The sequence below is a fragment of the Aotus nancymaae genome, unplaced genomic scaffold (assembly GCF_030222135.1).
Source record: "Aotus nancymaae isolate 86718 unplaced genomic scaffold, 86718_ANA_hifiasm-v0.15.2.pri h1tg000029l, whole genome shotgun sequence".
In the NCBI taxonomy this organism is placed as follows: Eukaryota; Metazoa; Chordata; class Mammalia; order Primates; family Aotidae; genus Aotus; species Aotus nancymaae.
Window position 1 is genome coordinate 67731880 of NW_026988442.1, and position 24054 is coordinate 67755933.

At 39.3% G+C, this 24054-nt stretch overlaps 1 protein-coding gene across 1 annotated transcript in view; it reads left to right on the forward strand.

Moving 5' to 3' along the window:
• The first annotated feature begins 7957 nt into the window (after positions 1-7957).
• The window catches only part of GTDC1 (glycosyltransferase like domain containing 1), a 406979-nt gene continuing 390882 nt past the window's right edge, over positions 7958-24054 (forward strand). The window contains 1 exon segment of the mRNA XM_064382799.1: positions 7958-8014. The gene's annotated coding sequence lies outside the window, so the exon portion shown is untranslated.

Here is a 24054-nt window from a genome sequence, read left to right on the forward strand (position 1 = left end):
TAAACTGTTAAAGGTCTACTTTTCATTCATCAGAAGTCTCTTGAGGAGTCTAGTTGCTCTCCAGACCCACTCCCAGGGATGCAGGGTCACTTCTTTCTTATAGCTACACCATCTGGAAAATGGGGCTTCCAGGGACACAGAGGCGGGAAAATGGGGAGTGCTCTTAAGAACCTATAGCTGGCCAGGTGCAGTGGCTCATGCCTGTAATCCCTGCACTTTTGGAAGCCTGGGCGGGTAGATTTCTTGAGGCTCAGAGTTCAAGACCAGTCTGACCAACGGGGTGAAACCAAGTCTCTAGTAAATATACAAAAATTAGCCAGGCATGGTGGCGCACTTCTATAGTTCCAGGTACTCAGGAGGCTCAGGCGCTGAGGACGACTTGAACCCAGGAGGCGGAGGTTGCAGTGAACTGAGATTGGGCCACTGTATTCCTGCCTGGTTGACAGAGCTAGAAAAAAAGGAACCCAGAGCTGGAAGCAACACTCTTCATTTCTCTGCAAGCCCATTGGTTACTAGAAGTTACATGGCCCCAAGCTAATGGCATGAGAGGTGGAAACTGTAAGAGAGCCATTTAATGTTTGGTGGACACCACTGTTCCTGCAGCATCCGATTACTACAAGTAAGATCTGTGCTGAGAATGTCCAGACATGGTAAGCAATACCTCCTCTAGAGTTCTTTCTTGAACTGTAGAAAGCGTAAAATCATGGAGGAGCTTATTGAAAGGGCACATTTCCAGGTCTGTATGTATAGCTCAGTTTAATAGGGTTGAGATGGGACTAGTGTTTTAATCAGGCATCCTATCAAGATATGTGTGCTGCATAGCACACACAGAAAGAAGATTCTGCGTTGAGGTGCAACATAAAAATTCTCTTTAGGGGAATGGAATGTCAAGAAAATGAAACTAAATTTCAAAAACAAGTCTTCTGGGAAAGTCAGAGTCAACCTTCTGTTCCACAGGGAGTCCATTCTGCCTGATGATCCTGGAAAGTTCAACAAATACCCCACCAGTCCTTTGCAGGTATGAATGCAATACTGCTAAAATCTCTATGTGGAAAATAATGATAGACCAGGCCCTTATCCAGGCTCCTTACTTTCTCCTCAAGATGTCTCTTCTTTTGCCAATTGCTCTTATACTTGACTTGGAGAAACAGCAATAATGGAAAACATCATGTCTGCTTCTTCTCAAAGCTGTAAAATAGGGTCTTTCCCTTTTTTTCTTTTTCTCTCGGATTGTTACCAAGGCATCGTGCTCTTTAGTAGTTATTCTTTGGAGAGAAAATTAGAAGAAAAAAATTAGATGATAATATGGGTAATTTTAAGTGTAGGCATGCACAAAAGCTTCTTGAAAATCAGGTTGCGGTATGTGTTCTTATTTTAGATGTGCCCCTGTTAACTTTTTCTCAATAAACAGGTGCATACACTTCCCCAAGCTGTCACTGGTGTTTATTTAGCCTGCATGCTTCAAAATCTACTGATGGATGATACTCAACCAGCTTGAAGCTTGACTTTCAAAAACCAGAGCCTTGAAGTTTTAATGAGACTTTCTTAAAGTGTGGTCCAATGAGTTTGCTAGGAGCATCTCTCTCAAAGATACCATAAGAGTATCACATTTGTATGTTAATTTTAGTTCAACAAATAGGAAAAATGATTATGAGTAATAGCTCTCAGCTTTCAGATAGTTCTTTTCATGTTCAAAGTGCTTGACAAACATTAATTAAATCACTGGCAGTAAAATTAGATAAATATGTTCTCTGTATGTGCATAGCTGTACCTTCCATGCACACAGTCTTCTAAATCAGATCACAGCAGATCAAACAGTTTTTTTTTTTTTTTTTTTGCCATTTGAACTCGGTTGGCTGACACTGATTCTAAGCAACAGATAATTACTGGAAGGGCTAATCATGAGGAGAGATTATGTAAGCTTTCTTTGTTTTTAAACAAAAACATGAATTTATCCTTGATAAAAGGTACAGGATGAACCACAGTATGAAATGATTCTGTCTCTAGGCCACAAGGTAACAATGACAAAGCAAATTCTCTCGCATTATAGTGTTGGAATAGCTAAACCCTAATTTAAAGAGATCATTTCATCAACAGAGAGTACATTTTATGCTTCCTGGGCTACTGATGTTTTTGGCCTCTTTCAGCACCAATAACAAGAAGGCTTTTAAGGCTAAATATGGTGTTGATTTCAGCAATATGGTAATTGTTCATTAATGCTAGGAATCTTTGGTTACTACTGACTTGAGAAGCACTTGGGCCGGCAAATTAAACTTAGTAAATTTCATGATTATTTTTAGAATCACTTACACTTATATTTCCTTCATTGAATTTAATGAAGTTTTCCAAACCATCCCAAGAGATTAACTGCCCCCAATGGATCTTAAAATGAAGTATATTCCAAATAAAAAAGAGTGCTAATAGCATTTCCTCTTTCAATAACACCTAACAAATTAACACACTCTACCCACCGACATCATACAATCAGGAGAAGGCATGCACATGCATGTGTGAACACAGCTTAGCCAGAGGCAGGCTTGCTTTCCTGGAGGTGCTCAATTGCATTGCTACAAATGTAGGCATCTTAGGTTTTGCCTTCTACTCTGTTTGCCAAACTAGTTTTGTCTGTTTCCAGGGAAGAAAAGTACTCATTAATGGACTTGCAGTTTGCTGGGCAAAAGAACGTCTAGTTCAACTGAGTTGTCTTCTTCCAGACTGCAATAGTTGCTCTTGGAGTCATGGTATCTGTTGTATATGTGCATCTCACAGAATGATATTAGTTTCTCTTTATAAGCCTAATATCTGGGTGATTCCCCTTCTTTCTTAATGAAAACCTGGAGTTCAGTGAGAATATACAATGTATCCAAGGTCCAACCCACAGCCTTCATGGTTTAGACTTAAAAGATGGCAAAAATTGAGCCATAACTGATATGATACATTTTCCACAGTGTTTCTACTGTTAGGTTCTTGCCATATCTCAGGAATAAAAGTGAACTTTCTGTAATTACCTTTAGAGCAAGGAGTCATTGATGTCACTGCTTTTTGGTCCAGAAAAGCATATCAGATATGTCTCAAATATATTTGTTTTCCCCTCAGTATGGAGACAAAAAATTAGACCTGATGGGAGTATTTAAATGGATTTTAAAACTCAATAGTATTCCAAAATATAAACGGCCTTAAAAGGCAAATAAAATACACATATCCTTTGCACACTTTGAGTTGTACTGGTTTGTATAGTCAGAAAGTTGACTGCCTCCCTTTCCTTACTTCTTACCTTCTCATTCTATGGAAACTCTTCTCTTGGAGTTCACATGTGACATCTTGTTGCTAAGTATACTAGCTTTTCTTTCATGCATATTCTTCTTGACCTTTCTGCTACATTTGACACTATGGACTCTTTCCAACTAATATTGCCTACCACCCCTCTGAAATACCCAATACTCAATCTTGACATTTTCATCTTCCTTGCTAGCCCTGCCATCAACCTTGCTTATCTCACATCACCTCCTGCCTGGATTATCATGCAGGCTTCCATCTGGTCTTCCAGGTGCTAATCTCTCCTTCCTCAAATCCAGAATGCCAAAATGACTAATCTTCCAAATTATCTATCTATCTATCTATCTATCTATCTATCTATCTATCTATCTATCGAGTTTTTTTTTTTTCAGACAGAGTCTCGCTCTGTTGCCCAGGCTGGAGTGCAACATTGCGATCTTGGCTCACTGCAACCTCCGCCTCCCAGGTTCAAGCAATTCTCCTGCCTCAGCCTCCCTAATAGCTGGGATTACAGGTGTGCGCCATCATGCCCAGATAACTTTTGTGTTTTTGTAGAGATGGGGTATCACCGTGTTGGCAAGGCTGGTCTCGAACTCCTGACCTCAGGGGATCCGCCCACCTCGGCCTCCCAAAGTACTGGGATTACAGGCGTGAGCCACCATGCCTGGCCCAAATATCCATATTTTAACTTGACCTCAAAATCCCTTCTTACCCAAAAGGCCTTACTTACCTCCCCTGCTTCCTTTTCTTCGCGTCACTCCTAGTTCCATACACTCCAGACACACATGGCTTTTTTATGGTGTCAAATGCACAAAGTTTGACCCCTTCTTAGGGCTCTACACTGGCTTACTATCTACCTATTATTCTTCTCTGGATCATCCGTGACTGGTTGTTTCTTTCATTCAAGTGGTAGTTTAAGTGTTCCTCAGAAAGGTCAGTCCTACTCCCTTCACATGCATTCTGACAGCTTTGCACTTTATTTTCTTCAGAGCACTTGTTACTCTTATAGTTGTATATCTGCTTGTTCTTCTCTGTCTCTCCTGAACAGAATGTAACCTCAATAGGAACAGGAGCTTTTTATTTTACTGCCTTACCTCTAATACCTAGAATGGTGCTTAAAGATTAATAAAAATGTGTTGAATAATGAACTTCATAGATCGTTAACACTTCCAATCCATTCGACAGTATTTTTCCACGTTTCTATATAAACATACCATCCAGTTCACACATGTTGTTCTCATTGTCCATGGAATCTACTCTCTATCATGTCAGGTGCATTGAAATTTTTTCTTCAACCAGATTGTAAGTGTTCTTCATCGGAGGCTCTTCCTTTTTGTACTTTTCTAGGCTTCCACAGCTTGTAGAGTTCTGAGTAGAAACATACTGGAATGCATTTGGTACTTATTTAACAAACACTTATTGATTTATTCCCTCCTGTAATATTATGTACTATATTACTGAGCACTTTTGTATCAGTGGGGCTAAAGTAGAAATAAAAATAAGCTGACCATAAAACACCAGCAGGAACAGGAACAAGGGAGAGTTTCCTTTTTTACCTTCTGATTCTATTTAAACAGTAAACTACAGTTTTCTGGAATGAGGTTGTGATGATGAGGATCTATCTTGGGAAAATGTCTGGCTTCATTGTCTATCAACTCAGAGGCTGTACCAGTGAGTGTTGATCATCTTCCAACTCTAAGGTGCCAAGGTCTTTATATCCTGTTATTGACTCTTGCCATAATCCTAAAGTCATCTTGGATTTCATTCTCTTCTTTGATTCCTACACATATGCAGTGAACCCAAGTCTTTCCTTAGTTGCATTTATGACCAAATATTCTTATAAATTCTATTTGCTTCATCAGAACCTGAAAAACTATGGTCTTCCTGTCTTGTCCTCCTCTCCCCATCCCAAGTCCGCCCAGATTATTTCCTATTAGAATAAATATCTCAGGCTCAAATTTAGGCCCTTTATCAATGATCCTACTCTATTATTTCAGCTAATTTTCTGTTGTTTCTGAAATGAATCTCCTGTTTTAGCTCAGCGGATCTCCTACCTTTTCCTTGTTATTGATATGCCTATTTTCTTCTTACCACCTTTAAGCAATTTCCTTTACCTTTTTCCTCTATAAATTAACCTAAATTCTGAATTTCATTTTTTTGTCCTTTTCTGTTGTTAAGAAGTCTTCCCTCAGTTTACATGTATTATTTTCCAGTTTAAAATTGGAAATTTACAATTGAATCCTTCATTAATAATGTTGGATTACCATTTTGTGTTTCATATTTTATCTCCCTAGTGACGTTGTAATTTTCTTGGCAACAGGGACTTAATAATTCTTACAATTAGGCACAGCCGTTGTCACTACTGAGGATGACTGCATTTGATTGGTTCATGCCTCAGGAGGTCTGGCCAGAATTGCAGATGAACCCTGACTGAGATGAAAGTTGTGCAACAGGAATCCTTGAAACCAGTGGGACAAAACAGCTTCTGACAAAAATACCTTCCTAGCTAGTGCCAAGTGCAATTTCATACATCACTCAGACCATGCAGGCAAAGCTGCAAAGTCAAAGAATTTTGATGTTGAATAGCTTTATGTAAGTGTTAACTATTAATATGAGCCAGATGCTGGCAGGTATGTGAGACAGAAAGTCTGAGTTTGAATCCTGGCTTTGTTTCCAATGAAGCTGGGTAATATTGGGTAAACAACTTACTCTCTCTGGGCTACAGTTCTTAATCAAATTTAAAAAGATTTAAAATTTTTTTTTCATTTTAAAATGAAAGGATTAGACTCCCAATTATTTCAAGGACCAGATTAATTATAAAATTATGAAATTCTATTTTCAAATCAATGACATGACAGCCATAACCTTTGGGATTTTTCAGATATAGTGGTTCAATTTAGAATTTTTCCATTTTACAATGGGCTTGTCTGGATGTAACCCCATGGTAAGTTGAGGAGCTTCTTATGACTTATGATAGGGTTATAGTTTCTACTGAATGCATATATATTTCATACCATCCTAAAGCTGAAAATATTGGAAGTCAAGGACCATCTGCTGTATTGCTAGCATTAAATGCAATTTTGGCTTACAGTATTTTTAACCTACATTGTGCTTATTGGGAAGTAACCCCATGGTAAGTGGAGGAGCATTTTGTACTTTATTCTGTGTAATAGGATTTACTAGTTTCATGTGTAGTCAGGAACACTCACTTTCAGGTTTTGGCATTTACTTCTGTTTCTCAATTTGTGTGAAAGTGGATGGACAGATGGTTTATTAGGCTTTCAAATGCTTACAATGCTGTTGTTCAATTCAACAATGGTTTTAAACTTTGAATGTCCAAACAGAGCTGGATTTTGTTTGGAACGGAAGATAGTTTCAACGCTTCAATTTAAGGATAAGAATGTTTACTGACATAACTTAACGCAACTTTGGATATAACTACAAAGGCCTAATCAATTTCCTTTATTTTGGTATGTTTCTTAACTCATTTCCGCATCACAGCCTAACTCTTCCAAGTTGCAGTTTCAAAAATGAAGTTACTTAATAAACAAGACATCCAGTTATATTTGCATGTTTTGCCTTCGCTAGACTCATTTAACCTACGCCATTCTTCCATATAAAAATTCCTTTACTTCAGAATGACGGACATTTAAAGGAGGAAGGGGCACATTCTTCACTTTACAGACAAGAACACCTAGGACTTCTATGTATTTTATAAATAAAAGAGCTGAAGTGAAATTAGGTCGCAGGGAAAAAACATCCAACATTTGTGAATTTTAAGCCCCAATAGAAAATCCCATTCCTTGAAATTCAAGTGGCAATAAGAATATTAGTGCATAAGGAAAGTATAGCTGGAATTATGCAAGTCAAACGATGGTCTCCACTGTTGTCACTTTGCTTTGTGATTTTTAATTATTCAATGTGACTCTCTTCGTGTAAGTGGGACCGTGAACATGCAGCTGTTGAATACTCAAACTGCATCAGAAGTGTGTGGAGTAGTCAGAACCGAAAGGACGCGAAAAATGGACTTAAAGGAAAGCATAAGCCTTGCCAGGAGGGATCCGAGGGGGTCCAGAGGTAGGGAAATTAAGACGCATCGGCAAAGCAGTTGTAGAGGAGGTACGGGTTGCAGAGCAGGTAGAGGAGTCAGCAAGGGAGCCGGGAACGCGCTGGGGCCCTGAGGCCCCAGCAGGCAGGGGAGAGGACGGGGAAAGAAGATGCAAGGGGCCAGGTGGAAAACTGCGGAAGGAAGCCGAGGTCGACCTAGTGAGCAGCACAGACCTTCCAGAAGGAAAGAGAAGGTGACTATGCGAGCTTAGAATGGAACGAGGAGGTTGGGGAAAGAGTATGAAAAAGCTGAAGGGGCGGACGGGGTGTTGACGAGATGGGAAAGGGCGCGCAGGGAGGTGGGGAGCGGAGCGAGGCCTGGGGACAGTAGGCAGGTGCGACCAACCGAGCCCACGGGCCGGGGCGGAGCTACTCGCGCGGGCGGGAGCGGCCGCTGACTTAGGGACCCCGCGCCGGCAGAGTCGGGGCTGCGCAGGGAGGCGGAGCCTCGAGTGCGCGGGCGGCCCGAGGGGCGGGGCCAGCGCCTGACGCGCCCGGAGGCCGCGGCGGCCGCGGGTCGGGAGGGGCGGCGGCGGCCGCGGCGGCCGCGGGGGAGGGGTACGGCGTCAGCGCGTCGCCGGCTGGGCTGCGCCGGTGGCCAGGAGGGAGAGACAAGGAGGAGGAGGAGGAGGTGAGTAGGCTCCGGGCTGGGGAGCCGCGCGGGCCAGCAGGGAGGCGGGGAGCGCGGCCCCTCCCCTCCCCGGCGCCCGCCTCGCGGGGCCGCGCTGCGCGGAGTTCCCAGAGGGGCAGCCGCGGAGGCTGCGGCGCGGGGAGCCGGGGGCGGGGGGTGTGGGGGAGGCGGAGCTGAGAGCCTAGCGCTTCCCGGGCGCACGCGCTGCGCTCCCTGCGCCGTGATCCGCCCCGCGCTCGGAATGCGGCGTCTAGGCCGTTGCGTTTTGTTCCTTCTGCAAACTGGCGGGGTTCGAATTGCATTTTCTTGATGCCTACTCTTCGTGCATGCCGGCTTTCCGCAGCCCGGCGCTCCGCTTCTTACTCGCGCAGCCTGCGAGGACGGGTGGGGGCACGTCGCCCTCGCGCGGGAGAAGGGAGGCCGGGCGCCCGGGGTTGGCCTGAGTTGGCTGGGATGCCTCGCCGACCACCAGGCTGCCTGGCGCTTGGCCCCTTGGCAGTGCGAGCCCCGGGCATTCTTGAGGGTAACCTTCGCGTCTGGCTCCTGGTCGCCCTCAGTTTCGAGACCTCCCCAGAGCCCCACTCCTCTCTGCCAGCTAAGTGTGAAGACCTCACTGTGCCCCCCTCCATCCCTTGTCTGAGGATTAAGCACGTAACTTCCCATTTTCATCGTGATCCAGACAGTCCCATTCTGTCCAGGTGGAAAGGTTTTCGGAATTTAAGTCTTGGTAATTCAGCAGCGAAATTTAATACTTTAGTCCCGAAGCATTTTTTTTATTGTTGTTTTTTGCCTTCTCTCACACATACAACTTTTAGAGTCTTCTGAGAACTCTGCGGCATTAGGTTATCTTGAGATTCTTAAGTTAACTACTTTGAGACTCTGTGATGGCAGGTGCAAAAAGAAGGCTTTTACAATTTTTCCTCCACCCATATCGCAGTTTGAAATGGAAAACGTGAGTTGAAGATTTTCCACGCGAGATGGATTTCAGTTGGCAGCCCTTGGCTGCCGTGGCTCACCTTGGTTATTTGGTGCTACCCCGGAAGTTGATTTTAAAGCTTAACATAGTGGTTAGGTAAAGGAGCTACTGAAAAAGAAGTTCAGTACAATTCAATAGAACCATTCTATTGGATTCTATTAACTTGTTTAACCTTAAGCTTTAACCATGACAGGAGTTTCATGTAGGAACCCACATACCAAGTGAAATACTGAATTTTAATTAGTGCGTTCCAGGTCTGACTTGGATTAGATCGGCTCCCACTCCCTTTTGGTATACATTTTGCTTAGGATCCTGTACTGAATTTAATGGAAACAGTTTTGGTATTGAGGGTTAGAGGAGTACGTCTTGAATCGAGAAACTTTCTTTGACGTACTTGAAAGCAATGAATAGGTAAAATCTGAAGCATGATACTTGCAATAAGGTAGGAAATAGTAAATTTTTTGACATCACCAGTTTGCAAAGTTAAGATGGCTTCTTTACTCCTGATTTGAAAATTGTGTTGACATTTTAATCTTATGCATCACAGAAGTACAAAGTTTTCGATTTGTAAGGGACCTTGCAGTATACTCCAATCCCATTATTTTACAGAAAAATTGAGAATCAAAGACAGTTTCTTGATGACATTTAGTATGAGCCGAATAGAACTAGTTGCCTTAATTAAACACTTAACTAGGTAATTCAGACCCCTTTTATTCTTATACTAAAGTTTGTTTGATTATGGTATCTTAAAAAGGCAAGTAATTGGCTGGGCGCGGTAGCTCACGCTTGTAATCCCAGCACTTTGGGAGGCTGAGGCAGGTGGGTCATGAGGTGGTGAGTTCGAGACCAGCCTGGCCAACATGGTTACACCCCATCTGTACTAAAAATACAAAATTTAGCCGGGTGTGATGGTGCCTGCCTGTAATTCCAGCTACTCAGTAGGCTGAGGCAGGAGAATCGCTTGAACTGGGAGGCGGAGGTTGCAGTAAACCGAGATTGCTGCATTGCACGCCAGCCAGGGCCAGAGAGTGAGACTCCCTCTCAAAAAAAAAAAAACCAAGTAATTACTAAATTTTAATATTTTTTCTCAACTTATGATTTGAACCCATTAGATTAAAATCCCATAAATTGTTCATAGTTAGGAAGTATTTACATTCTATCAGTTTTAACATTACTTTCCAGTTTTTTGAATTAGTAATTATCTTTCCCTTATAATCGATTCATATTTTTGATTCAGATAGCCTACATCACTTCCAGCAGATTGGTATTTTAAGAGTCTTAGAGTTATGGTGTATATAACCTTGATATAGTTATGTGTCACTTAATGACAGAGGTATATTTTGAGAAATGTATCCTTGTGGGTGCATCATAGAGTATACTCACACAAACCTACATGATGTAGCCTACTTCACACCCAGGCTATATGGTATAGCTTATTTGTCCTGGGATACATCCCTGTTCAACATGTTACTATACTGAATACTGTGTCTAAACATGCCTAAACTTAGAAAAGATTTAGTAAAAATACGGTATTAAAATCTTACGGGACCACAGTTGTATATTCAATATCTTGTTGACTGAAATGTTGTTATGTGATGCATGACTGTCAGGAAGGGAAATCCTTTTGATAATATAATTCAAACATGCCCAGTGTCACATTTCTAAGTGAGGCTCGGATGCATGAGTCCTGAAGTTCTTACTGTGGTGGGATGAATTTTTTGCATCCCAGAGCACAGTGTTTAGTGTAGACATTTAGTAAATACTTGGCCTGTATGCACTTTCCTGGTAGGCGCTTCGTGAAAGATCGGCCATGTCTTACTCATCTGTGTATACTCGTCGTTGTCAAGTGTAGTGGGTACTCTTTAAATGCTTGTGATCTTGTTGGGCTTAATCTGATTTTTGAAGGTAGCAGTGCCTGGAAGTCCTGAATCATGATATAGTAAACTTGAAATAACTCAGTTCCTTTTTTGTGTTGAACTAGATACTCTGAGGTATCAGGTGTTAGATACTTTAGAAAAATTGGGGGAGGAAACTTAACACTGTAAATTTTGTTCTTTAACTTATGTTAGTCACTCTGATATTGGGAAAGAACATGACTTAAATTTGGGAATAGAACACCTTAGGTGAGTCAAAATAATACAATGTTTTCACGAGAGCAAAGTGTGACAGTATGAATTGAGTGACCCTCTCATTGTTACCGTAGGCCACATTTTACAATCTTGGTTTCATTTTACAGGGATATGTTTTTCAGCATATAGACTTTTGTAAGGAATGTGACTTTCAGAGTTTGGACTACCTTGGCAAACTGTCCTAAATGATATTTTAAACAGCTTTAGTTTGTATTTGATATGTTATGCTTCTTATTGGTGTTACATAAAGAACACTGTGAATTCTTTTTCTCTTATTCTTACCTCTTCTTTTTTAAATCGATTAGGATAGTGTGTTTTTTATTTTTATTTATTTATTTATTTTTGGGACAGAGTCTCACTCTGTCACCCAGGCTGGAGTGCAGTGGTGCTATCTTGACTCACTGCAACCTCTGCCTCCCGGATTCAAGCAATTACTCTGCCTCAGCCTCCTGAGTAGCTGGGACTACAGGCACGTGCCGCCATGCCCGGCTAATTTTTTGCATTTTAGTAGAGATGGGGTTTCACCATGTTGCCCAAGCTGATCATGAATCCGTGAGCTCAGGCATTCCGTCTGCCTCGCCCTCCCAAAGTGCTGGGATTACAGGCATGAGCTACCATGCCTGGCCAACTTTTATTTTTTATTTTTACTTTTTTGAGGCAGAGTTTGCTCTGTCACCCAGGCTGGATTGCAATGGCGTAATATCAGCTCACTGCAGCCTCTGCCTCCCTAGTTCAAGCAGTCTCCTGCCTCAACCTCCTGAGTAGCTGGGATGACAGGAATGTACCACCATGGCTGGGTAATATTTTTTGTGTTTTTAGTAATGATTGGGTTTCGTCATATTGGCCAGGCAGGGCTCGATCTCCCGCCTTGGCTTCCCAAGGTGCTGGGATTACAGATGGGAACCCTCTGTGCTCGGCCTGGTTATTTTTTTAAAAAATTGAGGAAAAATTTCAAGCTTTTCTTTTGGAAAGTACCAACCAACACTCCATTCTTTGAATCGCCAGGGTAAAATTTGGGCTGAGCAGATGCAGAGCCAATTCCATAGGCTGATTCCTATTTGAACATGTAGAGTCATATGGATAATAGCCTTCATAGGGACATTTTGAACTGCGTTCATTTTTTTTTTCTACTAATATTATTACTGAAAGCAGTTGTACAGTAGAGTAGGACGGTGTTTAATTTATAGGAAGCAAATCATCTCACATCTATCATTGCTGGTTCTGATGTCAGTCCTAGTCTACCTGGCCTACCCACTGCCAGATCAGTCTCTTCCACTCAGACAGAAGATATTTAAGACCTCTGTCACCTACAGAGTAGGTGGATCTGGAATTATTCTGGTGCCCTGAGCATCCATTGCTCACAAAGATATGCTATCTCACCATGTCCTTGGGATGTGCTCAGTTTGCCTGCAACATTTTCATTTTTAAAGCATTTTTCTCATAAGGAGTTTTAAAATAATGACAACTTGTGTGTGAAGCATCTAGAATATTTCAAAATAGTTATAGATGGAGTTAGGATATAGAATCAGACAATTAGTAAGCATATCTAGTGCTTTTCCCCTACACTGTAGGATCACACAAGTCATTTAAACAGATGATAATATTTTTGAGTATTTAAAAAGTAACCAGAGAAGGCATTCCACAGTCTTTCCTTAGTAAGTGATAAGTAGTCCATAGAATTGATGTTTCTTGCGTGGTTTCTTTTTGCATTCCAGGTCCTTTGTGGAACTGGGACCTTGTCTTAAGCCTGTTTAGGCACCCTAACAGCCTGATCTCCCTCTCCTTGCTATCTGCCCTACCCTTAGGGAGCTGGGACCCATTCTTGTCCATAGGTAGGTGGTTGGGGTCTTTCAGAGCCGAGATCCTGTGATACTGTTTTCTGGACTCACGTGAACTCACCAGATTGACCCCTTAGATACTGAGATCTAGGCTCCATGGCTGTTATAATTTGAACTTTTTGAGGGTCAACTTTTCATTTGTATCAGGGACTCTAGGACACCCTGTATTCACCCAGTCATGAGTTAGAATGCCTTTTCTGACTAGCCTGCTGTTGGGTTCTTTGCTTTCTTAGTGGGGACACTTATGGGTGTCTCCAATAAATTGGTGATTTTTATGCAGTTCAATGGTAGCTCATTATTTTCAAGTGTTTGATTTTGTGCCTTTTTCTTCTTTTAGTTTTGAGCTTTCATTTGATCAGGTATTGCGGTTCTCACAATGCCATCTTTGGATTCAATTAATTTGCTAGAGTGACTTACAGAACTCAGGGAAACACATTTACTTGTTTATTATAATGGATATTGCAAAGGATCCAGATGAAGAGATGTGTGGGGCAGGATATGGAGGAAGGGGCACAGAGCTTCCATGTGATCTCTGAGTGCACTGTTCTCCAGGAACTTCCATGTGTTCAGTTATCTGGAAGCTCTCTGAACCAAGTTTTTTTTTTTTTTTTTTTTGTGGAGGCTATGATAGCATTCCTTCCTCCAGGGTATAGTATGGGATCCACTATGGGTTGGGGGCGGAGCGTGGGAAAAGCGATTAGAATTGTGGAACCTTTATGACAGCATTCTTTCCTCCAGGGTATAGTATGGGATCCTCTATGGGTTGGGGGCGGAGTGTGGGAAAAGCAATTAGAATCCTGCCTTGGGCCAGGAGAAAGTCAGAGGCTGTCCCCTGAGGCCTGACACACCTAACATTATACCAAAAGCCTGAATCAAGGGCTGTGATAGTTACGAGCCAGGAACTGTACATGGAATCTCTCATCTTTCTCTCTCTCTCTTTGTGGGTGTATATAAAATAACATCACAGGTATCTATTACACATTCCTTGAGCATGGTCATTATTTGTCTTTACCTCTAGACCATGTGTATCCCAGGGTTGGGACTGAATCTATCCAGTTCCACAGTGCTGGCACATAGCAGGTGATAAATACAGATTAGATATAAATTTCTCCTAACAGTAAGTTCTGTTATTAGTGTGGGAAGCCAGTGTTTATATAGAAGTTTAAAATTCATTCCAGAAGTTTAGACATCTCATTGCCATAATTAGTACTAGAGAGTCTGTGTGCTGCTTTAAATTATAGGCTTATCCATATAAAAAATGGCATCAGTCACCTGACAGGGCATTTAATTAAGAAAAGGTACATTATTTTCACTCTGTTGTCTTGTAAGGCATTGGACATTTCAGTTTTTCTTGAATTTGATTAATATGTATCTATTATCTTATATTTCTTACAATTAGAAGTTTTATTATGAAGAAGTGAGTTTAATGGCCCTATTTTTGTTGATAGTAATTATATACTAAAGAGTAAATTCTCATTAAAAGGCCCTTAAATGCCTACTCATAAAAAAGAGAGACCTCTTTGATTTTGTTCTCTATACGATCCCAGTTATTGTATTGAGGCAAGTCGTCAAACTCTTAGTAGTCTAAACCTTCAATTTGATTTCAGAACAGTAGTCGTGTATTGAACACCCCAATTACCATGTCTTTAACGAGTAATGCAGACACTCTGTATTAAAAAGGTAATGACCATAACTTTTTTTGTAGAATTTCTTGTGCTGATTTTTTAAAGAGGACTTTTGAACTAAATTTCCTGTGAAGTCCAAAATCTTACACTTTTAATGGCAGTGGAGTATGTGTATATGTGTAGAGGTGAGGGGGTGGTAATTTTTGTAGTGGTATTTTTAAGTGGACAGTTTACTAATTATGTGGAGGTAAACACTTTACAACTCTAATAGGAAAACTTCAATTATCTGAATGAAATGAGGTACATGAAATTAATTCAGATAAGTCGGGGAATCTTTAGTGTAAATGATGCGTGTCAGGGGATATGACCTCAATCTTGATTTTTTTTTCTTTTCCTATATATCTGTCAGCTGCTTTTACATTACTAGATTGTGATTCTTTTAGATCATGTTAGGAATCATTGGTAGAAGGAGGTAAAGTTGCTCTATAGTTTTGTTTTTTCTTTGCTACATAGGAATTCAGAGTGTGGTATTCTCTGACGAGTGTAATTGCTCATCTCTCCCCCATACTGCCTGCTGTTTTAGGTGGCACACCACAGCCTTCCATTTTGTCACCTTCCTGTCAAACGTGCGTGGGGACTCCTTAAGAATACAAGTCTTTTGAAATTAAAGTCACACTCCTCTGTCGAATCTCAGGATGTTTATAATTCCTAAAAGTTGAGCAAATTGGGATAGATAAACCATGATTCCTTCTCTGCCCTTTTTTGGGTTTAAATATTAAGCGGCACTTTTGCAGTGTAGGCCCTTAAAATAGAAACAAAAGGTTGGGGCGTGATGCCTAATCTTTATAGGTCCTAACTTGAAATTCTGTGGATTGATTGGAGTTTTAGGAAAATGATTATCTGCTGCAAATTACTAAGGTTTGCAGCATTCCTGGGCTCCTGGCATCTGAAAGCTGTTGTGTAATCTGTAGAGAGCCTGTGTAGGTGTGATGACATTGTATTCTAGGCTTTTTTTGTTTTGTTTTTTAAATAGAAGCAAGCTTGTCTCAGCCACAGAGATGTGTGTTGACACCTTATAAGTGAATTTACTTTTTTCTTTTCTCAAAGCACCTGAAAACATGGTCGTTATTTTCAGTGTGCACCATCTTCCTTTTCACCTCTTGGTCTTTAAGATACAAGTTAATTGATATCTTGATTACCTTGAGTAAGTGAGTATGGTATCAGCAAGCTCTGTATCCAGACCTTGCGAGGAATTCCTAGGTCATTTCTTGAGGCCTTCTTAAATGTATGCAGGCAGTGTGACTGCAGATTTTGGGTTTCACGGTCAGTCCAGACTGATTTTGACTCTGTACCATTTATGAGCAGCAAGCCTTTGCGGGGAGTTAGTTGGTAACTGCTCTGAGTTTCAATTTTCTCATATAAATGAGGGCATTAGTCTTTCTTAGTATTATATATATATATTTTTTAGTAACTTATTTATATTACTCTATTGTCATTTTCAAATAGTGTGAATTAACTGTCTAAAGTGTATCATTTTAAAAGGAAGTAGGTTTTGTACTTTTTGAAGACAGAGGTGATCAAATTAGTAAAAATCTTTCCAAATAGAGGTCTTACTCAATTGACTTTAAAACTATAGAAGACTCTTGTAGTTATCAGTCTATTTATATACAAATAATACACTCCTGTGTGGTATAGCAAGGCAGAGTATGTGTTGTACTCTGGAGTCAGACAGACTTGTGTATCGATGATTCATCACTTTCCACTTGGGTAACGTTGGGCAGGATACTTTACCTATTTGATTCAAAGTTTTAATCTGTAAAATTAGTAATGAAGATTTAAAGAATAGAGATGTAAAGAACAATAAGGGGTAATAAGGATAATAAAAAGGTGGTTGTGAAGACTTAAGAGGAAGGTATGCAAAATACTTGGTTATGCCTGAATCCAATAAATAATGAATATTGTGACTTTAGACAAGTAACTTCACCTTTCTTCATCATGAGATTCCTTATCTGTGGCATAAGTATGCAGCTAACTAATAGGTTTAGTATGAGGATTAAATAAGATTATACATGTAAATGCTCACTAAATATTAATTGCTATTATTTATATGAACAAATTAGACCAATTTTGAGTTCAAGAATTCATGTAGATGTTTAGTATATTATATGGGGGATATTCATTATGGATTTGGGGATGGTGACTTACTTATTTATAGCTCTTAGTGTTTCCTTAAGATAACAGTTCACAAATTGTGGTGTACAGATCACCGGGAATATCTGAGACCCTTTCAGGAGTGTCCATGAGGTAAAAATTATTACCATAGTAACAATAACTTTTTGCCTTTTCTGCTGCTTTGACATTTGTCCTGCTGGTATAAAAAGCAATGATGGATGAAACTAGGCATCCTAGAAATTAAATGGCAGTAGGATCAAACTCTACTAGTAATCATGATATTCTTCACAGCTGTGCATTCACCAAAAAAAAGAAAAAGCCACTTTCACTTAAGAATGTCCTTAATGAAGTGATAACAATTGCTAATTTATTAAATTTTGATCTTTAAGTATACATTGTTTTTAATATTTGGTGTGAAGAAATAGGAAATATACAAAATGCATTTCTGCTGCATATCCAGAGTACATTGCCCGTCTAGAGGAAAAATCTGTATGTGATTTTTTTTGAGTTGCTAGTGAAACTAGCCAAATTTTGCATGAAACATCGTTTTTACTTGAAAGAATGAATACCAGACAAACTGTGATTATTTAGACTTAGAAATTTGGCAGTCATTTTCTTGAAAATGAACAAAGTGAGCCTGTCACTTCAAGGAAAACAACTGACAGTATTGTCGCCAATGATAAAATTCAAACTTTGAAGTGAAAATTAAAATTTTAGAAAACTTGTGTTACCTGCTGTGCCATTGTCAGCTTCCCAGTACTTAACAGACTTTCCTGATGAGATGGGTGGTGATTTTAATGAATGTGAGTTTTTGTTATTGTATGATGAATTTTGTGAATATTTGTAATATCTACATATCTCAATGAGCCAATATTTTCAAAGTGACCAGTGTTACAAAATTATGGGTAAAAGATCTTTTCAAAAAGCAAGTACTGGAATACAAGAATTCACGTGTATGAGATTCCATATTTTGACTAACCCTTAAAAAACTCCTACTTGTCAAGTTTTGGTGTAGTATCAAAAAATAACATCAACAGTTATCCGATTGGACTATTAATACGTATACTTCTCTTTCTCTCACTACATATTTGTGTGAGGCAATTTTTTTTCATGTAGTTCAATCAAAACAACATAGCACAACAGATTGAATGTAGACAATGATCTGAGAATCCAGCTGTTTTCTGTTAAGCTAGGCATGAAAGAAATTTGCAAAGCTTTTATAACAACATAATTTTTCACACAAAGCTTTTTTCTGTTTTTGAAAGCAATAGTTTTTCCTAAAACATGTTGTCTTATTGCATATGTTATCTTATTAAATTTTTAAAATAAATTGATAAATACTTTAACTTTTTCTAATTTAATTTCTAAAATGGTGAATGTTGTTAATTATAAGCCACATATACAAAAGCTCTTGGGAGTACTCAGTAATTTTTTAACAACACAAAGCGGTCCTGACTAAAGAGATGGAAAACTGTTTCTTTAAGGGAAGAAGTCTAGATTCATCAAATGAACAAAGTTCTAAAGTTTTAGTCTTTTGAGTATTCCTTTGGAATACGGACTTCACATGCCTCTGGTCTCTTTTTCTGCTTATAGGAATGTATTAGTGGACTACTATGACATTTTCCAAATATTCATAGGGTAAGAAGGTTTTTGTTTTTAAAATGGATGCTACCTGTGTGGTTGCTATGCCAAATTGAAATATGGTTAATGGTCATTCTTTTCAGGCTATTTGTGCTTGATACCACTCCGTAGTTTGTGAGGTATACATGCGGTTTCGCAGCCGTTCACCATGGCACATTACTTCAGGGTTGTAGTGACTCTATTTTTCAGAAGAGGCAGGAGGATTGCTTAAGCCCAGGAATTCGAGTCCAACCCGATCAACATAGCCAGACCCCATCTCTACCAAAAAAAAAAAAAAAAAATAGCCAGGGGTGATGATGCACACCTGTAGTCCCAGCTACTTGGGAGGTTGAAGTGGGAGGATTTCTTGAGCCCAGGAATTTGAGGCTGCAATGAGCTATGATTGTGCTACTGCATTCAGCCTGGGTGACAGAGTGAGACTCTGTCTCATAAAACAAACAAAAAACCCATTTCTTTGAAGTCCATACACTACACTAATCTGTCCTGACATTTTTTAAGCTATTTTCTAGTACCGTCAATCTACGATTTATGAGTGCATTTGTGAATTAACTATCTGCAACAATGTTATATGAATTACAGATGGGTTCTGTAGTGCCATTAATAATATGAGCATTTCAGCCTCATTATGGACTAATTAACATCTTTTTTTGTGGAATAATACTTTTGACTTCTAGAAATCTAGCCAAACATATTTCTCCATTGCAGTCCAGCAGTGGCAGGAAACTCTCCTTTTTCCCTCACAATAGAAACAGGGTTGTTAAAGGTTTAGTGACAGCACGAGAGGCATTTTGAAGCAATGCTCAAGAAACATAGATATCTTGGGCATCCCATGTGGGTGGCGAGTGATAGGTAACACTTGCAGATGAAGCAAGTATAGAAACTTTGGGCCAACTAGCAATGGTGGAGGGAAAAAAGGGATATTCTGGAGGCTACTTGGTTGGTGGGGGGTGATATAGTCTTATTTGAAGCAGATGCTAAAAAATCAGAGATGCTTTAAGTTGGGTGTTTCTAGGTTGGGGAATCCATCTATATAGATATAATTTTCTAGGGCCCTTGTTATGTGAACTGAACTCAAATAACAAAATGACAGCCAGTTGGGAACGTTGAACGATTCCTTTGGCCGGAAGTTTCAATGTAAAAAGAAAAGTGATGAACTTCGGGGGCAATTGTGACCAGAGGAATAGTGGAAGCCAAGAGGAATGTTGGAATATGCAGACTGTTCACAGGGGGCCCAAAACAAATCCACCATACAGGATGGCTGTTAGAGCAGGGATAGAACTGATGATCAGCTGGCATGGTTCAGTCAAAGAATGCTGTGACTCAGCCCATTGCCCAAGTGTCTCTGGCAGAAAATACAGACTTTTCAGACTGATGTCTGGTACAGGAAGTCCATTACAGAGAATGGTTGATAAAAAGAAGAAATTCAGAACCAGGAGAGTTTGGGGACATGGAGCAGGCCAATGTTTGTGAACTGGAATTTGACCTGAAGGTGAGCTCCTTGTCCGCTTGCTGCCCAAAGTAAATATTAACACGTTGGACTCAGGCAAGACTGAGCCAAAAGGGAGAATAAAGTGACTAGAGCTGTCTGCATTGGAGTAACAGGTCTGACCTAACAAATACTTGTCAGTTGAATGGATAGAAGTAAGATAGGGAAACATAGTCTTTCCACTTAGGTTCTTTGTGCAACATACACTAGATATCATGTTACCAACTCATCAAAAAAAAAAAAATATCATCCATGGGTTGGCAAACTTCTCCTGCAAAGGACCACACAGTAACTATTTTAGTCTTCATGGATCCTATGGACTCTGTTGCACCTGCTTAAGTTGGCCACTGTAGCATGAGAACAGCTGTAGAAAAATACATAAATGAAAGAATATAGCCATGTTCCAATAAAGCTTTATTTATGGAAATGGAAATTTAACTTCATATGATCTTCACATGTCACAAAATATTAGTCTTCTTAAAACACTTTTTTTCAACCATTTAAAAATATAAACCCATTCTTAGATCCTAGATGTACAAGAATAGGTTGCATGCTGGATTTCGGCCCCCAGGCAATAGTTTGTTGATCTATTTCAGGCAAATAAAATACTATCAGTCATGATGCCGAAAGCTTAGCAGTGCTGAAATAGATGTTTTCTAGGACAATGCTGTTGGTGACATTGTCTTATAGGTGACACTGATGATAAAAATCCATCTAAGAATTTAGATGTGACATCTGCAGCAGGTTCAAATCTCTCAGCTATAAAACAAACTGGATACTTCCTAAGATTGTCATCTATTATGCACAGAGAGCCAAAATCCATTACTGAAATTGTTTTGGTGAGCCGCCTGCTGGGTCTAGTGATGCACTAGTAGACAAAGGAGTTGAAAAAGAAGTCTGGCATATTCTTTGGATGACTGGCAGAGTGTGACACCAATATGGCACCAAGCCCTCCTACAGGACTTCAGGACTGAAAAAAAAAAATGAAAAATTTTTTTGGTGGTATTGGTTGGTGTGGTTGAAGTAAATTTGAGCTTTACTTGGGGCATGTGTATTATATTATCATTCCATAATGATATGTAGTAATTGCTTTGGTAATCAAACTTTAAGATCTTATATTTATGAAACTTTTATAGTTATCACCTTTTAGTATTGGGTTATCTCACTCTAAGGGAAATACAGTGAAGAAAAACATCTGTTTACTAAAAAGGGTTGATTTCAGGACTATGATTTTCACGTGGAAGTGTTTGCTTAGGGGATTCTTGAAATTTTGCCCTGATCTAGAGTATTTAAAATATGTTTCTATTTGCAAAAAACTACTATACTCAGAAATTTCTGGGGAAACATCCTTTTCAGTGGACTCTTCAATAGTTAGCAAAAAAAATCATACTGTATAGTATTAGCGTGAATAGAAGAGTTGAATTCATAAATTAATATTTTTAGACCTATTAACTAAATTAAATTCACTTTAAATGATTTGGCGAGCAGGTATGAACTGAAAATAAACCTATGTATTTTTGTTTTTTAGAAGTATTGAATCAGAAGAAAACTAGAACATCAAAGTATTCTCTGAATCAAATTGATGTTTTATTTGGTTGAGAGTCCTTGCTCTTGGTATACTATTTATACTAGTAATAGCGGATTTGATAGCAGTGGTGGGAAATGAGGTGGGTGGATTCTCTCAGTGTTGAATCCCATTTTTTTCCCAGTGAATCTTCAACATTTTAAAATCTTAGCATTCAACAAAACCTCTACAGCCTAGATATAAACCATAGATTACTTTTTATATAGTATATACAGTTCATCTACAAACAGCAAAAGGTTCCCTCATGACTTATCTTGAAATATTTATTCAAAGAATATACTATTCAATTTGTCAGTGTGCCACTGCCACCACTGCATGTTTTTGGTCAGAGTGCAGTGCAACTAACATTGCCATCCTGCTAGGAAAAAGATCTGCAGGTTGCTGGATGTTGGAAGTTACACGCATCTAATTTACAAGTCAGATTAGAGATCAGAATCTTACAATAGCTTTATGTGGAATTGATTTCATTTCATGGTTTTTAAGTTGTTTTTTTCATTGAAGCAAAGCCTGTAACTGAAAGACAGGTGTGTCGTAGCATTTGAATACCTTAAACTCTTTTGAACTAGAATGAAAGGGATGTTCTGGGTTCTAAAACTCAGAGATTTAGAATTAAATGCCATCATTCATTTATTGTGCCATAATTGAACTACCTTGAGAACTGAATTTGGAATTACTGTGATTAATATTTGGAAAGCTTTGCCATTTTCAAATATAAGTCACTTTAGGAAGGACCACTATTGTGTGTGTGTGTGTGTGTGTGTGTGTGTGTGTGTATTTAAATAGAGCAGCAAGCACCCTTTTACCTTATAGTTAAAGTAAATTTAATAAGAAATATATGGTTTTATTTTAACATTGATATCCCATTCATTTAAGAAGTCCATCGTGGCCTTTCTGGAAGCCTTCAGTAAGGGGAAAGGGACAATGAATACTATAGATTACAGTTTATTTTTTTCCTTTTAAGGCAAACCATTTTCAAATATAATAATGCCAATGAATACATAAATATAGATTGATGACTGAAGTTATTTTAAGTTTACCTGTCTATATTAAAATTGAGAGCCATCTCATAAAAGTGAGTATAAAAAATTGTTCATTTTAGAGTGCATAGTGTCATTGAATTGAATTTGAGAACACAGTTGCAAAAAAACATCTTTTTTTTTTTTTTTTTTTTTTTGAGACGGAGTTTCGCTCTCGTTACCCAGGCTGGAGTGCAATGGCGCGATCTCGGCTCACCGCAACCTCCGCCTCCCGGGTTCAGGCAATTCTCCTGCCTCAGCCTCCTGAGTAGCTGGGATTACAGGCACGCGCCACCACGCCCAGCTAATTTTTTGTATTAGTAGAGACGGGGTTTCGCCATGTTGACCAGGATGGTCTCGATCTCTTGACCTAGTGATCCACCCGCCTCGGCCTCCCAAAGTGCTGGGATTACAGGCTTGAGCCACCGCGCCCGGCCAAAGAAACATCTTTTAGATGGTTCTTAAACCATTAATTGATTAGTTAAATATAATCAAGAAGAAAAATCCAGATGTTCAAAACTAGTTTTGTATCAGGTCAAAAGAGTTAGTTTTATCCTCCTCTACGTTATTGTCTCATGAGTTCTCATGAATTGCTTTCTGAAATGACAAAACATTGGGATTTGGAAGAGCCTTGAGAATTCATTAGTTTTATCTTTTTCTCCAGTGTGTTTTACAAAGGACCCATTTAGTCATGATATTTATAGGATATGAGGAAGACAGTGATCCTGACTTTCATAGACTCCAGAGAAGATTTTGGAGAAAAATTAATGTGAGTTAAGGGTGTAGTAGGTGTACATTCATTTTATTGTTCTTTTTTTTTTAACCTTGAAGATCTTACTGCATACCAATTTACTGTATTCATTTTAATACAGGAGGGACTATTTAAATGAGTGCCTCTCTAACCACCTTTCCCTCTAAACTCAAAATCCCTGGTTAAAGCTGCTTTTCTTTAAAGAGAGTCAGAGGTAATTTTTTGAATGGAAAAAGTGAGGCTATTTCAGGCATTGGGAAATGAGTAGAGTGTAAAAGGGAGAATGAGATCTAAATGTGTCATGATACATAGTAAGATTGTAGATGAACACTGTATTTTGGGGTTGATAAGGGTGCTAGAGTAAGTATAGCAGTGCAATAGAGTGACTTGTTATCATTATGAACTATTTAGTGAAAGTCTCCTATATGCCAGACGTTAAGACATTTTGCATAAATTCTAAGGCTTTCCAAAATCTTGAAAGCAGGTGCAATTATCCCAATTGCCTTATGAGGAAACAAGTTAAATGGTGTATACAGAGTCTTAGAGTAAGAATTGAAATAGCGAATCCTACAGGTAGTGGCTTATTCTGTGCAGAGACCTTTTCTGTCTGGTGATTGTCTGGTAAGTTATTAATAAATAGAAAAGAAATCTGAAAGGCCAGCATACATGTAGGAAGGTTTTAAGATTAACAGCTTTTAACATGAATGACTTCATGTTGGTTTTGTAGAATGACATTGGAGCCTCCTTGAGAAGCAGTGACACATTTGCAAATATTATATCTGGACACTAGAACTCAACCATCTAACAGGTTGCCTTTATTA